Genomic DNA, 20,408 nt, shown 5'->3' with positions numbered 1-20,408 from the left:
CCATGAGGATTAGAAAAAGGATGGAAGAAAAACTTAAGACATAGCAGTATGTGCTCTCCTCTGTGACTGCCACATAAGAGAGTGGACGATGAAAAAAAAAAAACTGTTTAGTTGTCTGTTTTATTAATAAAAAATTAGCGTGTTTGATGGCATTTTGTCTGGCTCTGACTATTTTTGAATGGTTGTGTCGTTGGTGTGTAAAAATCTGGGACAGGGGCCCTAAACCAGAATTTATTTTATTCACTTATTTTCTCTAATTTAGGACCAGTCCTGCATTTGTGTGTAAGTAATGTCAAATTAAGATCTCATTTCTGATTGTAAAAAGCATCATTTGAACCAGGTAGAACTTGTCATTTTGACAAACGTGGTGCTTGACCAGCTGGTAACGTTCAGAGCAGTGCAGACTTTATGCTGACAGCCCAAAATTGCTGCCTCTCTTGGCTTTCAAAACAAATTTCAAATCACGAAAGGACCGTGTGGCTGCTCTTACTCACAATTTGCGACCAACTCTATTTTAGATTTATGCCATTATGAAAGTTAGAATACTGTATGTGTATGGCTGTATTTCTTTTGAACATTACATTAATTTAGCAGACACTTTCATTCTAAGTGATTTACAAGTGGGGAACAGACTGGTGGGGTTTGGTATCTTGCCCAGAGACAATTTGACATGTACACTGAAAAAGTTGTAGATTTAACCAGCACTCTTCTGATTGAAGGACGATCACTCTGTCTCCCAAGCTTCAGCTGAACATGTGAGCAAAGTGCTGACTGAAAGATCCACTACTGTGAGCTTCACTCAGGAGATGACACATGAAAAGTTAATTAAACACTGAAAACTAGTCTGGTGATGGAGGATATAAATAACACTGTAAAGGCAGCGCTGAGCAATAAACTCAGAGAACTGACTTGTGGCCAGCAGAAACAGTGGCACGTCTCCATTTGGCCCATTTGTTAGAAAGGCTCCCTGATGGGAGACTGTCAGTCAACAGTGCCATGGAGGGGAAGAGGCACAGAAAAACATTGGGTAGAAGCGTGTAAAAAGAAACAAATAAAAAAGAGAATTCGAATAAGTGTGGCAACCGGAATGCACATCAAATACAGGCTATGCTATTGCTGTATGTGTCTGTAGTAGGGCTGTCACAAACGATTATTTTAATAGTCGACTAATCACCGATTTTTTTTTTTGATTAGTCGACTAATCGGATCATACGTATATTGAATGTAAAACATACAGCTTATCGCACCAGGATGCAGTTGCTCTTATATAGCCATCATTAACTTTCAGCTTGGAGTGTTTAAGGTATATGCCAACTTAAAAAAAGACAATTAATGTCATAGTTAATTAACCCTTTGATTAAATATGCAGCTTGTTGCAACAAACAATTATTTAACTGTTGCAAACACACAAAAATAAATACTTAAGTTTTTTTTTTTAAGTCTTTCTTTCCTTCATTTGTCTCTGGAATCAAACATAGCTACATTTAAATCAAATGAGGTAGGCACCTGAAACTAAGGAATCATTCACAATAAGTTTTGGTCTCACTGACTCAAATATAACACCAACATGTTCAGTATGGACTCAGTCAGGACATTCGCTTGCTGAGGTGTGAGTGTAGCTAGCTTTGTAACAAAGCCGTCCATTGAAGATGAACATACTTTTTTAGCACTGAAACATAACGTTAGAAAACATTAGCGTTCCTATTCAAACACATCACTGTTATAACGTTACAGAAAACACATGAAATATGTGTGCTAAGGCTAATTAATCAAATCGTCATCGCTATTGTTAACGTTTACAGCTATCAATATGAGTAAGTAGCAAGTTAACTGTCTGTTTACGCTAATTTTAGCAGCTAACTAGCCAGTTAGCTTACCAAGATGACGGTCCTTCTTCACAATCAGTCACAACAACATGCTTCCTTTTCAGGTGCTCGTGCATCGTCGTTGTGCTGCTGTGGAAGGCAAATTCAGCCTTGCAGATATTGCATTGCACACATTTGTCTTTAATTTTCTTAAAATACTCCCACACTTTTGAGCTCCATTGCCAGGTAGCCATGACACCAGAGCCCGTCTGGTTTAACTTCCTGTGACATCACGGCTGACCCCCGGTTACCACTACTGCGCATGTGTGTCAAGGACAGAAAGGCAGACGCAGCAGTGGAAGGTGCCGCAGCAGTTTTGAGAGAAAAACAGTTTGAAAAAAAAAAAAAAAACAACAACGACGCATCGACTATTAAATTAGTCGTCGACGAATTTAATAGTCGACATAATTGTGACTAATCATGGCAGCCCTAGTCTGTAGATGATGAGCTTGTTTCCATGGTTTGTAAGCAGCGTTGCCCGTGCAGACATTCTGCTGATGGAGTGTGTGATATAAGTCTAAGACGTAATGAGTGCATGAACTGAGAAAAAAAAAAGCTCTGAGCTTGTTGCATGCTCACAACGAATTAAAGCAACACCAGAGAAGTTTGTGAATCTTAAAACTAAGTGACTCTGAGTCATTCCGGAACACACTAACCTTTGTTATGTACATTCCTGGGCTTAAACTGTGTCTGGGCGATAAGATACCACACCTCAGAACTTTGATTTCCTGCCCAGCATGACACTGGTTTGTTTTATGATTCCGACTAGATAAAAGCACACTTGATCAAGCACACAAAATAAAATAAAAAAACCATAAAAATTCCTGTTATCATTACAAATAAATTTGTCGCTTTAAATCTTTCAACAACGGCCCATTTATGCTCCAAACAGAGTGCAACAGAAAGGTGGAGAAAGGTCAAGGAATTATCTGAAACTATGTGATGTGAAAGCTAACTGTTAAATCAGAGAGAGCTTAGGCCTTTCCTTTCTCATCAAATTCTAATAAGCAGGATGCTTGCACCAAAAGATAAACAGATTCAGTCAGTGTTTTGGTTTTCCTTCTTCACTGTTTTATGTGGCTTGCTGAGTCACAGATCTCTCACAATCTGCCAGTGAGTTGCTCTCAGTGCCACCGCTGGTTGAAAAAATGCAGTTATTGGAGTCTAAAATTAAAGCTTCAGGGAAGCAACAACATAAGCTTTAGATGTTTGATTCAACGTGTATTGATGTTATGTATTTTTAAATTACACCAATTACACCTATGAGCATACGGTGAACTTCCAAACTGTCCACCCTATGCTGTTTGGTTTGTGGTTTCTGTCAAGGTTTCGCATGTGAAACTTTAAAGTCTGGATAAAGCAGTTATAGATATACATTCTGAGTTGATCAAACCACAGAAAAACATCTAGTTAACCACTCGGCCAAAGTTAGATTATTGAAACAAAGAGCATAGTTTTAAAATGAAAGTAAAATGAGCTGTGTTCGCTGTTCTAAGAGAACCTGACCTTTCATCCAGAAGTATAACTCCTGTAATGAGAATATGAGGATAACTCTCAAAAATCTGTGCAGCAATGCAGCATTTCAACTTTGTTGCTAACAAAATTACATATTTATTTCTGTATCAAGATGTTCTGAAAGTTCTGACTTGGGAATTCCTGGGAATATGTATTTCTGTGAAGGCAAAGTACACTGCAAGGCCAAAAAAGTCTGATATTCTGTTGAACCATTCACCGTTTGGCATAATTTTGTTGGGCTTGTCACAACATTTCTTTCTGTCTAAAGTTTCATTGATTTTTCGCTAGTATCTCATATTCATGGTAGAGATGTATCTCTCCAAAATATCTTCATTTGTAATGCAGTTTAGGTCTGAACTCTGTAGTGGTTGGTGTATGTTTTAAAATGATATCTCATGCACCCTGAACCACTGTTAACGATTAGAGCACGATTAATCCTAGCACTGTTTAAATCAAATAGTAAAAGAAGACATTATTGATGGGAAAAAAAATAATTGTTTAGTATATTCAGGTGACCTCAATTTTTGGGAAAATAACAAGGTTGAACCTACATCAGATCAAGTGAGGCAACCTCATATCATGAAACTGTCTCGTCAGGTTTGTACAGCGGACACAAAGCATGATGGGTGCAGCACGTAATCTCCTGCTCGTCTTCCTCTGATGTGCCTGTCTATAGAGTATAGAGTAAGTCAGGTGGCTCGTCAGGGGTGCTTGCATGTGTGTATAAGTATAAATATAGTTTTTGTTTCTTTCTAACCACACAACACCTCAGTAATTAAGTTTAAGTGTGTAGTGTAAAAGAGGACAGAGACCCTCTCTAAACAATAAAACTCAGGAAATGAGTGGATTGTGCTTTTATTCTGGGAACACCTGGGTCTGTGACCTGATCACGCCAATCCAGCCTATCAACCAGGAGAGGCCTGCCCATCACACTCTTCTGCCACCCTTTATACAGTTTATACATTTTTTTCAACTTTAAAAAACGGTCAACATTTTTGTGACCATTTCAGGAAGTGTCTTGACAAAGTATGCATGGTTATTGCCTCCACACATGAGTACATAGAAAAATAAATCAAAGAAATGAACAGATTACGTTTTATGACAGTTCCCGTTGCAGAAATTATACCAACTTAGAGCTTAGAAGTTACTAATAGTTGAACAGAAAGTTACTCACATCACACAAAGTGGAATGAAGTACATCTTAATAATTTTATGTATTTTATTCATATTAAGACATACTATGTGCAGATTTTAGATGCAGAATTTACCATTGAAACCAAAAGGTAGTAAAGTTAAAGAAAGGCTCTGCTCTTTAAGAGAACTCTCATGCTGCATAGAGGATTTCACTGGAAGAGCTAATCCGCTCGGTAGTGTTGTCTGGGATCTGGTTAAATTAAAATCATCAGTGGCTGATATGAAGGAGGTTGGTATTAAATGACAATTACAAGAATGAGTTCATGTAAAGTGAGAACGTCTGCAAAATGCTGTGATTGTGAGGTTGTGATTCTCCTTTATTACATGGTTGCATGTAAAAAGTATCAGAAAATATGAAAGATGAAATTAGATCCTAATGAAACTGAGGTCTTGCGAGTTGACCGCTGGTCAACAGGACGCTCCAGTTTTAGGCTTTTTATGAGTTGAATTCCCCCTGGAATCCTTCCACAAAATGCACTTGCTGGCATGGTAAGCACGGTAGCAGCCTGACCCCACGTGCCACACAAGTGCCTTTGTCTCTAAAATGGCAGATGTTGGCACTTCTCTGGTTGAAATGCTGGTTCTCTCCTCATATCCTCGACTCATAAAAGGAAATTACAGGAATCGTAAGCTTGACACTGTGAATTGATGTGAGCCCACTGTTTTATATGATCATTTTTTTCTGACTCAGCTTTCCGAGAGGCACAGTGTCACTTTGCATAATGCATGAAGTTGGACCTGAGCTCAGACATTTGAAATGTCTTTGTAATCCAAGCACTCAATAGAGTGGAGTAGGTATAATTCTCAGACACTGTTTAGAAAACTTGTGTCTTGTTTTTGCCACACTGATTTCCTTATGGATGCTACTGTTGCTCTGCTCTCTGTTTTCTCCACCTTGCCTTTCTATTCTGTTGCTGCTGTCAGTTCTCTCTCAGCAATAACGTCTCCCCTTTTTGTGCTGTTTGGAAAAAAACTTGTCTTGTTGCAGATTATATACCCCGGACGCTGTCTTTCACAAGGCATTAAAAAAACATGTATGCATAGACTCAACTAGCAACACTTGTCACCCTTCTTTCCTTTAACTTTTCACACATTCTTTGACACAAAAACACACAAAACAACTGTGGACAATCAACAGAGTGACAGCGGATGAGGGATTAGAGAAAGGGAGACAAACAAAGAGAGAGATAAAAGAAGAGGTGTGGCAGATTTGTCTATAGGAGTGGACTCTAGTGCTTCACCTTTTGTCCCTATGTAACTTTATAGCTTGCATACCAGAATACTCACTCGCTGTGTCACATTTAGTTTTTTTTTACTGGTACTTGTTTGTTGGGATTATATTTTTGCCAAATGTTGTCTTCAACACTGTTTTTACTATGCACTAAACTTAAATTGACTCGTCAATCACAAAAAAAAACCAACTGACAGCAGTTTAGACTAAACTGGAAACCATTACTGTCATGCAGTTTGAAGGCCATTGTGCCCAGACTATGTTTCTGTCTCTTAGCTTATTATTCCATGACCTGTGAACATCTGTGCTAGCTTTATGTAAAATGGTGGGACAGTTTCTTTAGCAAATGATTCTCAATATATACAGACCCTGCAATTTTCAAACATAGTTTATGAAACTTAAGCAACCATTTAAAAAAAAGGAAAAAGAGGAATGAATCCCATGCTTAAGTGTGTCAAGTCAGAGCTGTTTTATGCCCTCATGAATGTCTCTATCTGTGGTGGTCTCAGACCCTGTACACAGCCACTTTTCAATAACCAGAAAGTCTTCCAAAAAGCTAACAATGCATGGGCCACTGGGGTGACACTGTGCATAAATCAGATGCTGATTAGTTGACAGTTAGCTTGAGCCGACAAGAGTTTGAAGTGATCCAGAACTGCCAGTTTTGTAGTAAAGAGGATGGCGATAAACCATAAATAGCAAGGAAGCACAGATGTAAAGTTCAGATAGCAGCTGCATAGGAGGATCTTCACTATCTTAACATTAACATGATTACAAATCACATCCACAGCAGAGTGAAGCTAAAGGACTAACAACAGCACCATCACAACTAAGAGCAACTCACAAGCTCAGATTGTTCCACATAATAATGAATGTCCCAAAGTGGCAGCAAAATGTTATAACAATGTGTTTGTGAGGCACCAACTGAGAGCGTAAGATCAATGTTCAGCCTTTTACTCTCTTCACTTAGCTTTGGTGTTGTACAAATTTAATTTAAACAGGATGCTTAAATGAGTTTTTTTTATACTTTATAGGTAGCTAGTTTTCCAAGAAGCAAGAAAAGCTTGAAAATAATATATCAAAATACATATCCCATCTTCAGTAATACCACAAACTGCCTCCTTTCTGTGTTGCTATAAGTTTAATAGTCACTTCAGCTTTACGACTCTTGTGGCTGTGTTTGTCAAGTTTGGGGAGCATGTTTTAGAAAAATACCTTTAAATTTCAACCAGCAGAAATGTCAAATCTTTGTTTGAAACTGAGAAGGACAGTGATGTTGGAACAACTGTGACAGATGTGAACAAACAATGCTGTAACATTGCACTAGCATCAGCTCTCATGCTAATGGCTAACATCTAAAGTGATTTGTAAAGTAACTCAATAACTGAATAATTACCAATTATAACAACAATTAGGAAATAAAAATGCCACAACCATTTAGACAATCATATCGGAGAATTTTTAGCCTAAAATATAACCTTTCAAACTCAGAATATTTCTTCTAGGTGTTACTGTATGATAGTGTGGTACTGATGCCAGGCTACATCAGCTCAGAAAGACTGAGATTTTAAATGCATGGCTTTGATTTGTTGTAATGAAATATAATGGCAACATTTTTCTCTTGGCAACAAGGCTACATGAACAGAGTAGAGGGTGCAGTGAGTGGTTCGCAGAAAACAAAACTTGATGAAAAAGACACAAAACCAGCCACATTGGCCTTTTGAGAGAGGAAGTTGGCGAAATATCTTCTTTTAAAGATTTTATAGTCACTCAGTTATGTGCCTTAATCTGTCTCCTTCAAATCAACATGACACATTTTTATTTATTTTTCAGCCAATTTTGCATGGAAATATGTTTATTGAACAGAAATTGCTGCTTAAAACACTGACGATATCGCACTGCTTTTACATTTTTTGCACAGCTTCCAAGCTTAGTGGCATGATCACAGCATAGCAGTTTAGCAATGAGATCATCATATGGTCTTTGTTTGAGTAGACGTGGTGAGAAGAGAGAGGGAAGAGAGTAAAACAGCCAGACGAAAACCACTGTGAATAGCAGAGGGGGGGGCGATCTGCTGTCACTTGCCTTGCTTGACAAATGTCTGACAAAGAGCAGAAACATGAGAAGACTGTTCTTTGGCAGGAGGGGGAGAGGGATGTGGGAAAAGATAAGAAAACATCTTAACACATGCTTTTCCTACTTTACGGAGTACCTGGATAGTTTTGGCATTTTGTGCCCAAAGGCTTTTATTAAATACAGCTGTTTTTTGATGTGGTAGCAACTCATTTGTATCGCTTTTATGCCTGAAATCTGCAAGTAAAGATTTATTGCTAGTAGTTATTTTAAATGGAAAATGGTCTTCTTGAATGCAGTCATCAAATGCTCAGTATTCAGATGATAAGTAAGAAGAGTTGAATGCCAACTACAAATGATCATCAAAGATTAAAAAGAGAAAGGATCATCCACATCACCACTGTAGAAGGCATTTGCCCAGCAAACTTCAGCTAATGCTTTAAAGCTGGAGTTTGGTAGTGAGCCCCGGCTTGGCCCCGCGGTTTTCGGTCAGCCACAGGACAGCTTCTCATTGGTTGGATGCGAGGCATAGGAATTCAGCTCTCTGAGCTCTAAACTCCGCCCTCTTCTCCTCCTCCCACACCCAGTCGCTGATGCACGACGGCATTCCCTAAGCATGAGCGTGCACACATCTTTCAGTTGCTTTCTTCTATGAGAGGGGGCTGTAGAGCTGAGAGTTGCAGACATTTGAAGAAACAGAGCAAGGAAGTGAGCGAAAGCAGCAGAAGACAAAGAGTGCATGCTCCTGTCCTCTGTTTGTGTGTGTGTGTGAGCTTTTTTCTCTCCCTCTGTGATTCTGAGAAGGGGGAGGATCTCAACCCTAAGAGTCAATACCCCTGCAGGAGTCCACAAGACCATACACACTCACTCACACACACATCCTCACACACACATCCACACTCCACAAGTACACTTATCCAGTCCACTGCAGCTACTGCAGCCTGAATGAGAGCAAAGCAGAAGGAGAAACAGTGAAGAAGCAGGCGTCTGAGAGAGGGGAGGAGAATACTTTGGAGTTACTACTTGTTGCTCTTAGTTTGCTCCGTGGATTGAAGATGATTTTCCTTCTGCTTTCTCAGCGGCAGTGGGATCTAGTCTGAGGTGAGCGCTAGCTCCACTTCTTCTTTCTTTTCCCCTAGCCTTTCACTCAGCAGTAATTCTGTACGGCAAAGTCAGATTTAATTGCAACTTTTATGAGGTTTTCTCTGGGATTGCTTTCTCGTGGAATGGCGGAGGGGGGTTGAAGGAGGAGGAGGTGTGGAGGGAAGCTAATCACATGCCAGGGAAGGACATTGTCATACTAATCTGTCAAAGAAAGTCGCAAAGTATAGGTAGAAGTGGAAACGTCTTCCAAATGAAACAAGGAAAAGAAAGGGCTGTTGAAGAAATGTATGACTCAAAGACACAAGGAGCTGTAACATGTGATTCTGAGCTGTGCTTCTACAAGTGGAATAACAGAAGATCAGACTTTTTGATGATAAATACCTAATTTCCTTTGGTGTGTGTGTGCAGCTTAAATCTTACTCAGTGACAGAATGCTGCAACATAAATACGACATCTCCTGTGTATTTTCATGTGTGTGTGTGGGAGAAGTAGTCCCATTCCAGCTCCGTGGAGAAGGCATAAGGTAGTGTTTAACTGCTTTAGCAGTGTGTAGTCTTCATTTATCAGCTTCTGCATGATTATAGTGCCCTTGTAGATAGTAGCTCACTTGAGTGTGCAGCCTCATCATCATTCCACCACCAACATGTGTTTACATGCTGCAGTCTGTATCCCACATATAGAAGGGCTGAACGTCAACAGTTTGGAAAGTTGTTGTTTTTAAGTTGCATGTCAGTCAATCTAGTCATATTACACATTTATGGTCATTAAACATTTCTGGCTTTTTTTTTTAACTTTGCTGTTGATCTGAACTTGAGTCAAAACACTTAAAAAACAGATAACTTGTAGATGTTTAGTTTTTTCTTTTTTAAGTGATAGTGTAGCCCTGTGTGTCCGGGCGTGGGGTGGGTATTGTTGTCCTATTATTAGCACAAGCTGGGCCGACCAGCAGCTGTGGGGAAGGAAGTAGGCTCAGAACAGCCGGGGAAGAGGGATTACTGCGAACACTGAGCGGGAGTTATGGTCTGAATGCTCAAATGGCATTCCTAAGGCATCAAAGTCATTGAAGGGAAAGATGAGTGAGCCAGAGCACCGGACAAGGATCACTGTGGATCTTAGGAGTGAAAGAATGACATTGATATTGGAGTTCAGCAGTGAGCAGTAGTGTTGTATAAATGGGTGATAGATTTATTGACACTGATTCAATAAAGCAGGAAATAATATTATTCCCACTAAATTAATTTAAAGGTTCATCAAACTCAAATGGGGGATGGGATGACATGACTGGCCAGTCAGCTGAATTGGTATTTTCCCACTGGCTATTGCAATTTCAGAAGGTTAGATGCAACCTTTCTTTGAACCTGTTACAGCTTATGGGCTGTACATCTGCATCAACACAGATAATGCATAGATTTTTGTCCAAAGGATTTTTAAAATCAAATTCCAGCCTCCTTCAGGTTGTGGTTCTCTGCATTCCGTCAAGGCAATAACAACCTATTAAGACTCAGTGTTGCCAACTTAGTGACTTTATCACTACATTTAGCGAGCATTTCTATCCCTCCAGCGACTCTCTTCCAATAAGCAGCTAGCGACAAATCTAGCGACTTTTTCTGGTGTTATTGGAAACTATTGGGGACTCTGACTTGAAAGTATGTATCATTCTTACTCTTCTCAACGAGCAGCGGGTGCTGCCATGGTTCTCGCACATTAAAAAATAAGAATCAACATGAGAAAATTCACTGGTAGTTCTAGTGTTTCAGAGTGTTTTTTTACTCACTTATTATCTCTCCTATGACGTAATTCTTCTTTGCTACAGTCCATTACATTTATATGCACAAGGATAATTATGCAAATTATGTGATGACGTCATTTAATGTCTACTAGCGGCTTTAAGGACAGCCAATAGCTACTTTCCTTACTAAGGTGTCGGCAACACTGTTAACACTGAACAAATTAGCACATGGATGAACAAAGAAAAAGTAAAGACTCTCCTCTCTGTTTTCTGTGTCAGAACTGCAGCTCTGTTGAACTCTAATCCACAAAGAGGAACAGAGAAGCTGCTCTTTGGTTAAATTTGCACAAAATCTGGCCTTGTGGCACAGTCCCACAGGGCTATGCAGTAATATATATACTTTTGAATGTAGCTGCTTTGAAGTAATAAAGTTTTTTTTAACCTACCACCATGGTGCTAAAATTGCAGTCACTCTTCTTTAACTTTTTAGCTGCCCTAAAACAATTGCGTGAACAAGACTCAGAACTCAGAAAGAAGCAGAACTTTCTCTAACCTGTACTTCAGAAATTCGGTTAATTTCTGTAATTTCTGTCCAATCAACTGTTTCAGCTGCTTCCTCAAAGAACTGCACATCAAGTTGGTACCACATGCACGACTGTTGTTTTTGTTCAAAGCATGCTTCGGTGTGAGGCAAACACAAATTCAGTTTATCAGGAAATATCAGAGACTTAGCTCAACACGTCTGAACCGCAGATAGACCCAGACTCAAATGAGGTGTCTACTGTGCAAGAAGGAAACTATGTACTGTTTGGAGGAAAGTAACTGGCTGACACAATAATTTGCCTTATGAACCTTTACTGTGTAATCTCTGTGCTGAAGCTTTCAAGCTTTTGATTAGTTTTTTCATTATTTTTGGCATTTGATCCCACAACCCTGCTATGTCACACCTGAGTGGGATTTTTAGATTGCATGCCAGTATATTTGCAGAAAATTGGACTTCACATGATCTCTGTAACAAACTGCCCATATCTTGTACTCTCAGTGAGTACAGACAGCCTGGCCAAACACAGATAAAGTTTCTGTGCCAGAGTCTTCTTTGATTAAGTAGTGATGTCTGTAGTCCACAAAGTGTTTTTCTAGAAGAATGAATAGTTGAAAAGAGACACAGGCATTAAACTGGCAGAATCAACCATTGTTCACATTTGAAAAGCTGGATCTATTTAATGCAACTTTCTAATAAACTGATTCATTTTCTGTCCATCAGCTAATTAAGTCATTCTTTCAGCATTGGATTTCTTTTAAATCACCACCTCGGTTGTTGCATTTCATCTCAAAATAAAGCATGTGTACGTTTCAGCAAGGCTGATGATTAAAATACAAGCTAAAGTGATTGGTCATTGAACTTGCTTGCTTACTCTTTGTAACTCTTATCATGAACCACCCTGGCAGTGGAAGCTGACTAAGTATTCGTATGCAGTGAAAAGTGGAAAAAGGTCCTTGCAGATTGCAATTACAGTGTCACAGCCACACTGGCTTAAAAAATGATAGAATCCCAGTATTAGTCCCAGAACTCTGCTATCGCTTCATCTCTGTCTCTCTAAGTCTCTACTGTGTATTCCAGAGAAGTAGGCCTGCAGTGATATTAGATAGATATGCCAGAAATGGCTTTGTTACATAGTTGAAATAGCTGATTTCATATACAGTATATGATCTTTTCTGCATGTTAAGTGTGGTCTATAACTTCCCTTACCCTGTTCTGCTGGTGGATGCTAGTTGTTAAATGAAGAGTCAAATTTTTTTGTTCAAGGCAAAAAAAAAATAATTAAAGAGCCATTGTGAAACTATCTTGTCAAAAATCTGCCACACAATTGAGAAAGATCACATCTGAGCTGCAGTTTCTCACAAAAAGACAATGGTTTTATTTCATGATCTGGAGCTTTGTGTTCTGTTTTTTTAGTCTTTCTAGTGTTTTTATGGTTTAAGCATTTGTTCTTTTGGTTCTGTGTTCTCAGTTTGCTTTTGCTCCTGTGTTTTAATTCTGGTCATTATTCCATAGTTTCCTCAGTTCCCTCCTGTTGTGGTCTTTTGCTCCCCTGCCACACCTGTCACCTCGTCAATTACTTACTCTCAGTCCTTGCCAGATCCTTACTGTTACTCAATTGCTGGAATCTAGTTCTTCTCCGCTCTGGTTTTCGCACCCTGTCAGGGTGTAATTATTTAGTCTTTTATGTTCTTGTGAAGTCCTTGGTTTTCCACATCTGGGCCTTCCATGTCATTCACCTTGTGACATTTAATTGGAGATAAGCCCGTTATGGGCTGATTATCCCCGGCACATTGGTCAATGTGTCTGCAAATTGTGACGTCAGTCCAGCGTCAAGAGACGAATCTTAATAAACAACTGTTGCCACTGAGAAAATGACAGCAACATCACAGGAGTAGCATCATTAAATAACTTCAAGTAGTCCTAAAGGAGGGGCATCATTCATACACAAACATACTAGCAAAACTTAAAATTATCTGTACTAATTATGTACCTTCATGGGTACAACTGCTGAACAATTTCCATAAACGCACTCCCATAAACTTGGCTTTGCCATTACAATGTATTCAAATTGTAACATTGGAAAAAGATTTCTCAGACTTCAAAACTGATTAGTGTCTTTAGTGGCAATAACTGATTTTAAAGTATATTTCTAGCTAGTATTTAGCATGTAGCTAGATAGTCTACATTTGTTCGAGTATCATCCATACTGTGCTCACAAATGCTGTTTTGTACCTTTATATACTTGTAATAGACCAAGATCTGCCCTCATTTCTCCCTCTTTTCATCCATCTTTCTTCCCACCCTTGCTCTCAGAAAAACAGCTATGAAAAAATTAGACAGAGCGATAAATCACAACAGACAGTATGTGGACATTGGGTTTGGGGGAACAGAAGGAGACAAGATGTTTGTGATAAAGCATACCATGCGATTACATGCATTTAGCAGGGTAAATTATGTACATCTACGCTCTGTGTGTGATCATCTGCTTAGTTTGCGTCTCAGTTGCCCCCATGTTCGGACACGGGGGATGGAGTTGTTTGCTCACTGCACTTATTACATGGTAACATCAAAACCAATGAGCCACTTCACTGTTGTGTTTCCTGTAAATCGATACTGATGACTGCCTAACATCTAAATTAAGCAATTAGTTGATTTGTTGCAGCAAAGCACTGAGTAAAGAGAAACTTCAAGAAAAAATTACCCATACATAGAAATGGAGAACGAACGCGGAGAAACATCTTAATGAGATTAAATTGAATTACTTCATATCTTAATAATTTATCAGTGTTAAGATAAATCACTAATGCACGTAGAAGCTGTAAGCAATGATTACATTAATGTAGTTATGAAAGAACAAAAGTGACTGTTTATTCCTATAACTCATTTCCAACCTTTTCCTTTTTCTTAATTTTCTTATCTTTGATAAAATATCTTTCTGTCGGCTTATATATTACAATATGACAATGCCCATACATGACTATGGGGGTGCCTTCAGGTGTTTGCATAGGCGGTATGAAAGAGCAACAAGAACAATCTTCTCAACATGATTCGATTAATGTTGCTGGATGTAATACTTTTGATATTAACTACGCTCTGTGTTCGCTCTCAACAGATCTTTACAACAGTTTTAGCCTTAGTTGAGGATTCTGACACACACTCTACTGAAATCGCTGTTAGACGGACATGTGGGCTCACCATGTTGCTTCTGGTTGTGTTGGTGTGGACTTATAAGCTCACAGAGCACATTGCTGTGTCAGCATACACACCATGCTGTGTGCCACCATGCTCCCTGCAGATGTTACAGTTGATGCTTCATGGTGGTATTATGAAAGACTTGCCAGGAGAGTCAGTCAAGAGACTTTTTGTTTATTTTTGTTGACGTGTGAAAATCCAGTCCTGCATCAAGAAATCTTTCTGGATCTTTCCAAACAAGTTTTATTTGAATGTATTGCTTAAAACTGTGAATCAAAGAGACAGCTGGTTCATTAATCTGTGTCAAATCAGAAGACCTGAGTTTTTCTTTGGAATCCTTATGAATAATGTGAGATTACATAAAAAGTTAAGGTAATGATAATATTGTAATGTAATAAGTTGAATTTAAATAGCAACTATTGCTATTTAAGTGGAAAAGTAGCCCGGCCCAAGCCATGTATGTGTTCTGAGACTGCATAAATGTATATCTAGATATAAACATTTTCTGTGTTTATCTTCTAATGTGACGAATATTTGTTTTTCTTTACAAGGAGCTGGACCACCCAGTGAGTTTTCAGTGACTCAGAAATATGAGAGTAAAGGTCAAAGTTAGAAGATGTTCTTGATCTGTAAACTTCACCTGGTGAGCCAGTCGGCTGCTTCCACGGAACCATCTGGGAAGTCCTCAATAGAAACTAGAAAAGTGCAGTCAGTGACAAAGAATAGTTGGCGGATGATTGGATAAAGTATCTATCAAAGTCTAACTTGGGCAAACTTAAACCAGTCAGGTGAACAATGCTGTACATCAAGGGCCAGTTGGTAAGTAGAAGCTGTCTTTATTGACATCGTTGGTAAGCGTTAGAAAGGGTTGACTTTGATTAACCTGGGGGAATCTTTGAATTACTGCCTCTGATTTGCTTTTGTAGCGATGTTATTGCATCATCATCCCAAAGAGGAAAAACGGGTCACAAGTTGCTATAAATCTCTGTTGCTCTTCAGCTGATAAGCTGCTGCAGGATCCCCAGCAGGAAAATACCACGCAGCACCTAAGGGTTCTTCACAGTAGACGTGAAAGTTGTAATAGTAGTAGAGTAGATAGGTATTTTTTTATTAGTTCTCCTAAAACATTTGATAGCATTGTTACTAACACCATCAGCTAATTAAAACATCTTTGATAATGCTGTGAGCAAACAGTGAGCCAGACATCAAGGAATAACCGTCAAAGAGCCAGCTGTATTAGGTTGACACTGATATAGAGATAAACAGGTTTACGTCTCAGATTTCCTGAGAGATTGACAAGTTACATCGTCATGGCTGTCAAAACAGAGTGAGAGTGCAGAAACACACCCAATAAGACCTCAGGTACCTTCCCTCAATTATGCTGAAGAATGGCAGAACTGTTTTCCAATCTATTAGTGCTCAATGAGGGTTCATCTGAGATGATCTGAGACCTGGGCTTTTTTATGGAATATTGATGTGAGAGATATATGAACTCCTATAAATAGGACTTCTCATTTATTTACACATGGGATTTCTGCAGTCTGTTCTCTCACGTTATCTGAACATATCTATGAAAGAGTTTTTAACGAAAACATTAAAGCTATTTGACACAGGTTAGCTCAGTGGTCAAGTCCAGCTTTTTTCAACTGAAACAGCTTCCTAAAGCTAAACCATTTTTTTCCTTGCATCACTTTGAGATTTTATCACAACTCGTTTTCGGCTACTGCAATGCACTTTATCCTTGGCTAAATCAAGCATCACTTGCTCGTCTACAGCCGCTTCAGAACGGTGCTGCTCGGCTCTAACTGGTACGAAAAAAAACGTGAGGACATTACTCCAGTTCTGGCATCACTTCACTGGCTTCCAGTTCGCTTTAAAGCTAATTTTAAAATTCTTCTTTTTGTTTTTAAATGTCTTCATGGCCTTGCCCCACAGTATCCGTCTGATCTGCTTCAGCCATACGCTCCTTCACACTCTCTCAGGTCAGCAGATCAGTTATTGTTAGTCGTCCCTAAAACAAATAGAAAACTTAGAGGGGACCGTGCCTTCTCTTCATGATTTATAGTCCTCTCTTAAAAGACATTTTTTTCTCATTGGCTTTTAATTCAGTCTGAGGTGTTGACTTTTACTGTGACTTTTTACCGTTTTACTTTGTCTTTATGTTTTTTTATGTTTCAATTGGGCTGGTGGTGTGGTGGTTAGCACCGTCACCTCACAGCAAGAGGGTTCCAGGTTCAATCCTTGCCTTTGCATGTTCTCCCCGTGTATGTGTGGGTACTCCGGCTTCCTCCCACCATCCAAAAACATGCATGTCAGGTTAATTGCCCGTAGGAGTGAGTGTGAGTGTGCATGGTTGTTTGTCTCTATGTGTCCCTGTGATGGACTGGCGACCTGTCCAGGGTGTACCCCGCCTTTCGCTGGGATAGGCTCCAGGCCCCTGCTACCCGATTAACGGACTGTCGGTATAGAAAATGGATGGATGTTTCACTTGTATTTCATATATTTGTACAGCACTTTGGCCAACTGTGTTGTTTTTAAAGCGCTTTATAAATAAAGTTGGATTGGATTAGATTTGATTATCGCTTGTCCCTCTCGGCTTATTTTACAGCGGTCTGAGTTTATCACACTCATTCCGAGGGACAGAGAGAAATCATGTTGATGATGTTTGAAGGTGACCAACAATCTCAGGCAAAACAGGAAAGAGGGGAAAATGAGCTCCACTCCCAAAGGTTCCCCCTTCCCTTCAGCTTACCTCACTTCCTGTCACATAACTCTCCAAATCCTGCTTTGACCCGGCACACAGATGCTGGCGCATTCCAACAAAACCGGACACAACTATTGTAATCACGCTTCTAATTTTATTACTTTGTTTATTTCGATAATGCAAAAAATGGTTTAAAGAGGGTCTCGGTTGAGAGTCTAAAAACTTTACAATTTTAAACTACAACCTGGAGCCACTGGCTCATCTGTGTTTTTCAGCAGAAACAACTGGTGGAGACTGCACTGTCCCAGATAGATGCACTTCTCCTGTGTCCTGCCCTCAATCTCTCTGAATAGCTATGCACATTCAGAAATGCTGCATAGTTGAAGGGTAGGTGCAGTCCCATTGTCAAGTGAATGGGGCTGTTTAAAATGTACACAGGTCCAAATGAGCTTCTTTGGCTCATTGATCACTAACATTTCATCTGCAGAAGAACAGACATACTCACACCCACAGCGTGCACATGCTGGGGAGCGGCTGTGGATTTCTGTTTGCTGCAGGTTTGAATATGTTTTTCTTTACGTAGCCCTCTGTTCGAACTTGTTAGCAGATTTCATTGGCTGACTTTCATTACAGAGTGCCTTTCTGAAAACAACAGAGAACACAGGCCTTCTTGCCAACTCTATTTCTACATACTGTTGTAGGAAATTGCAAAGGTTTTGTTCACCTGGATGAGCCATAATGTCTTTCAGGTTCAGTTGTTCCTCTCTGAAGCTGAATGTTACCATTCATCTGTCAAATTAAAATGAACCATATGTGTCCTCTGATCCTGTTTTCTGGAAACAAGCACCTAAAAATAGGATGAGACGAACTTTACAGTGCCAGAAATGAGTTAATTAATTCAGTCTTGGTTGCCAAGAATGATAACTAAGCTAACACTTCCTGCCTCTGTTTCTCAGTAAATCCTTCCTAAATCTCAGGGAATATAGTCAAATATGAATTTAGTGCATACTGTTGGTATAGATTTGTCATGGCACTACTGCTGCTCATACTGTGTTTGTGAAGGAACAGTGTAGGGTGTTCAGCTATATAAAAAATGCTGTGAGGATTCAAATGCCATTATCACCTGGTATCATCACTTTAAATAAATGGCCATGAGGTGCCTCCCTCCTCCTTCTGGGAGGTTTAGTGGGCCATTACCACTTTTAAGTACTGTGACACAATCCTCATTCCTCATGACTGTCCCCTCACACGACTGAGTAAATCTCACGATTGCACAATCCCAGTAGGATTAAACAAACAAGGATAAGGATGGTTCACAATTTAAAGAGAAAAAAAAAAGATAAAGTCAACCAGGCATGATCATTTGTGATTACCAGTCTTCTAATTGATCGAATTCCTGGAGGCTTGCCAGGGTGAGAGGATGCCGAGACTTTCCAAGGTTGAGGGGGAGAGGACTCGTGAACGCTCGCACGGTTGCTGAAAAAAGTGCTTATGTGAGAGTTTGAAAACCCTGGATAAATTGTGTTCCTTTTGCATAAAAACACTAAAACATGCATATATGCAATATATACTGTATATATATGTAGATATAGAGATACAGGAGGAGTTGGGAGTTTTAAGCTATGAAAGGTATAAACTTAAGGTTTATACTGTATAATGCAGTAATGTACTCAGTGAATTTGTATCCCTGGTAACACAAAAAAGTGATCAAAAGAGGACCAGGGAGGGGGAGAATTCAACAATATATTAACCTGAACACATGTATGTTTGTTGTAGTGATGATCTTGTAGTTGAGAAATCAAGATAGTGTTTTATTGTGCTGCATTCAAAGTGAGAGAACAGTTTATGTAACTTCAGATGAGTCTCGTTGCCCTCAGTAACAGTTTGAGTCAGCTGAAAGTGGACCTCCTTTTATGTGCTATGGGACGAGCTCACCTTTACAAATGATTTGTGATTGTTGCTGAGGTGGTTTTGTATGGAGCTACAGCCTACTATAGTTCACTGTACTCTGAGGCATGGTATGCACCATTGCCCTGTAGTAGAAACTGGCCTCTTATCAGTTTGATTTTCGTTTTCAACATTGTCTTTTTACTTTTCTTTTTTTGGTCAAATGCTGCTTCTTTTAATCTGCAAAAGCATTTTATGGGATTGTAGTCTGAGTTAAGTTTGAACTTCATCTGTTCACTTGTTTCTAAAGTCCCACCTTTGTCACACATTGTTTTTAAGAGGCCACATGGAAGGTTTTTTTTGGACTCGTCCATGTTTGGGCATCAATGCTGCTTGTGAGAATAGCGCACGTGCTTACCGTTCCTGGTGTCTCTTTGCTGTCATATGGAGACTTCTGTGGCATTGTAGCTCAATAATTGGAAGCTATTAGTGCCATGATATCTTTATGATACTCAGTCAGATACCCGATCAGCTCATGTTTGATGTAAAATACATTTTGAGCTGTTATACGCATCTGATTAATCAATTTAGCCTGTCTGACTGGAACACGAGTCTGCTAAAAGTGAAGGAGCTTTACAGATGAGTTTCCCTTTGTTTCCCATATAAACCCTTACAACATATATGTTGTTACCAGACTTTTTTCTATTTGTCACAATCATTGCTTACTTTCTTTCGGATGAAGTTCATAGTAAAAGCACCTAATTTAACTCACAGAAAAGGCTTATTTCATAACACGTGATTGCTGTTGGGGCAGTAGTTGTATGGACGGGCTATTTGAGAAAAAGAACTGAGCACTTGTGAAAGTGGATGTGTCTTTATCTCTGTATCTATGGAGTAGAAGCCCAAGGAAGCTCTTTTGATTGGACACAAACCTCTGGTCTTTTAGCTCTTCCTTGGCTTAATCCATGCACTCATCACTTATGCTGCCATTTCAGAGATATGTGGCACAAAAGTGAGACTGTATGGGACTTGTAATTTGTGGTGGAAGAAATGGCATTTCAGAGTCATGTCATTTGTAGATGTGTAAATTTTGTCAGTGACTTCACAAAATGAGATTCGCACAGTGGAGCTGAAGAACTTGAGAAACTGTTTGTGGGCAAGACAAAAAGCTATAAGTTTGCAACTTCTAAAGCCTTTTTTAAATCTCTGACACAAAACTTTATTATTATACGGTAGTGTGATTATTTGTTACACCCCCACATCTTGTGGGAACAGATATTTAGTTGTGTCGTTCCTTTTTGCTTGAATATGCCAAATAGAACAGAAACTCAAACTTCATGTATATAACACCAGTTCACAACATGTCATCC

General features: G+C 39.3%; 1 protein-coding gene across 4 annotated transcripts in view; it reads left to right on the top strand.

The window, feature by feature from the left end:
* LOC140277563 (disabled homolog 2-interacting protein-like) overlaps nt 1–20,408 on the top strand; it is a 149,355-nt gene that overhangs the window by 13,402 nt on the left and 115,545 nt on the right. The window contains exon 1 of one of the 4 annotated variants that reach the window (XM_072372642.1): nt 8,740–8,979. The exons of the other annotated variants lie outside the window; for them this stretch is intronic. The gene's annotated coding sequence lies outside the window, so the exon portion shown is untranslated. Of the gene's footprint in view, nt 1–8,739; nt 8,980–20,408 lie in introns of those variants that run through there. 4 annotated transcript variants of the gene reach the window in all.

The sequence above is a fragment of the Leuresthes tenuis genome, unplaced genomic scaffold (assembly GCF_036924035.1).
Source record: "Leuresthes tenuis unplaced genomic scaffold, fLeuTen1.0.hap1 SCAF_19, whole genome shotgun sequence".
Lineage (NCBI taxonomy): Eukaryota > Metazoa > Chordata > Actinopteri > Atheriniformes > Atherinopsidae > Leuresthes > Leuresthes tenuis.
This window is presented reverse-complemented; position numbering and strand designations above follow the sequence as displayed.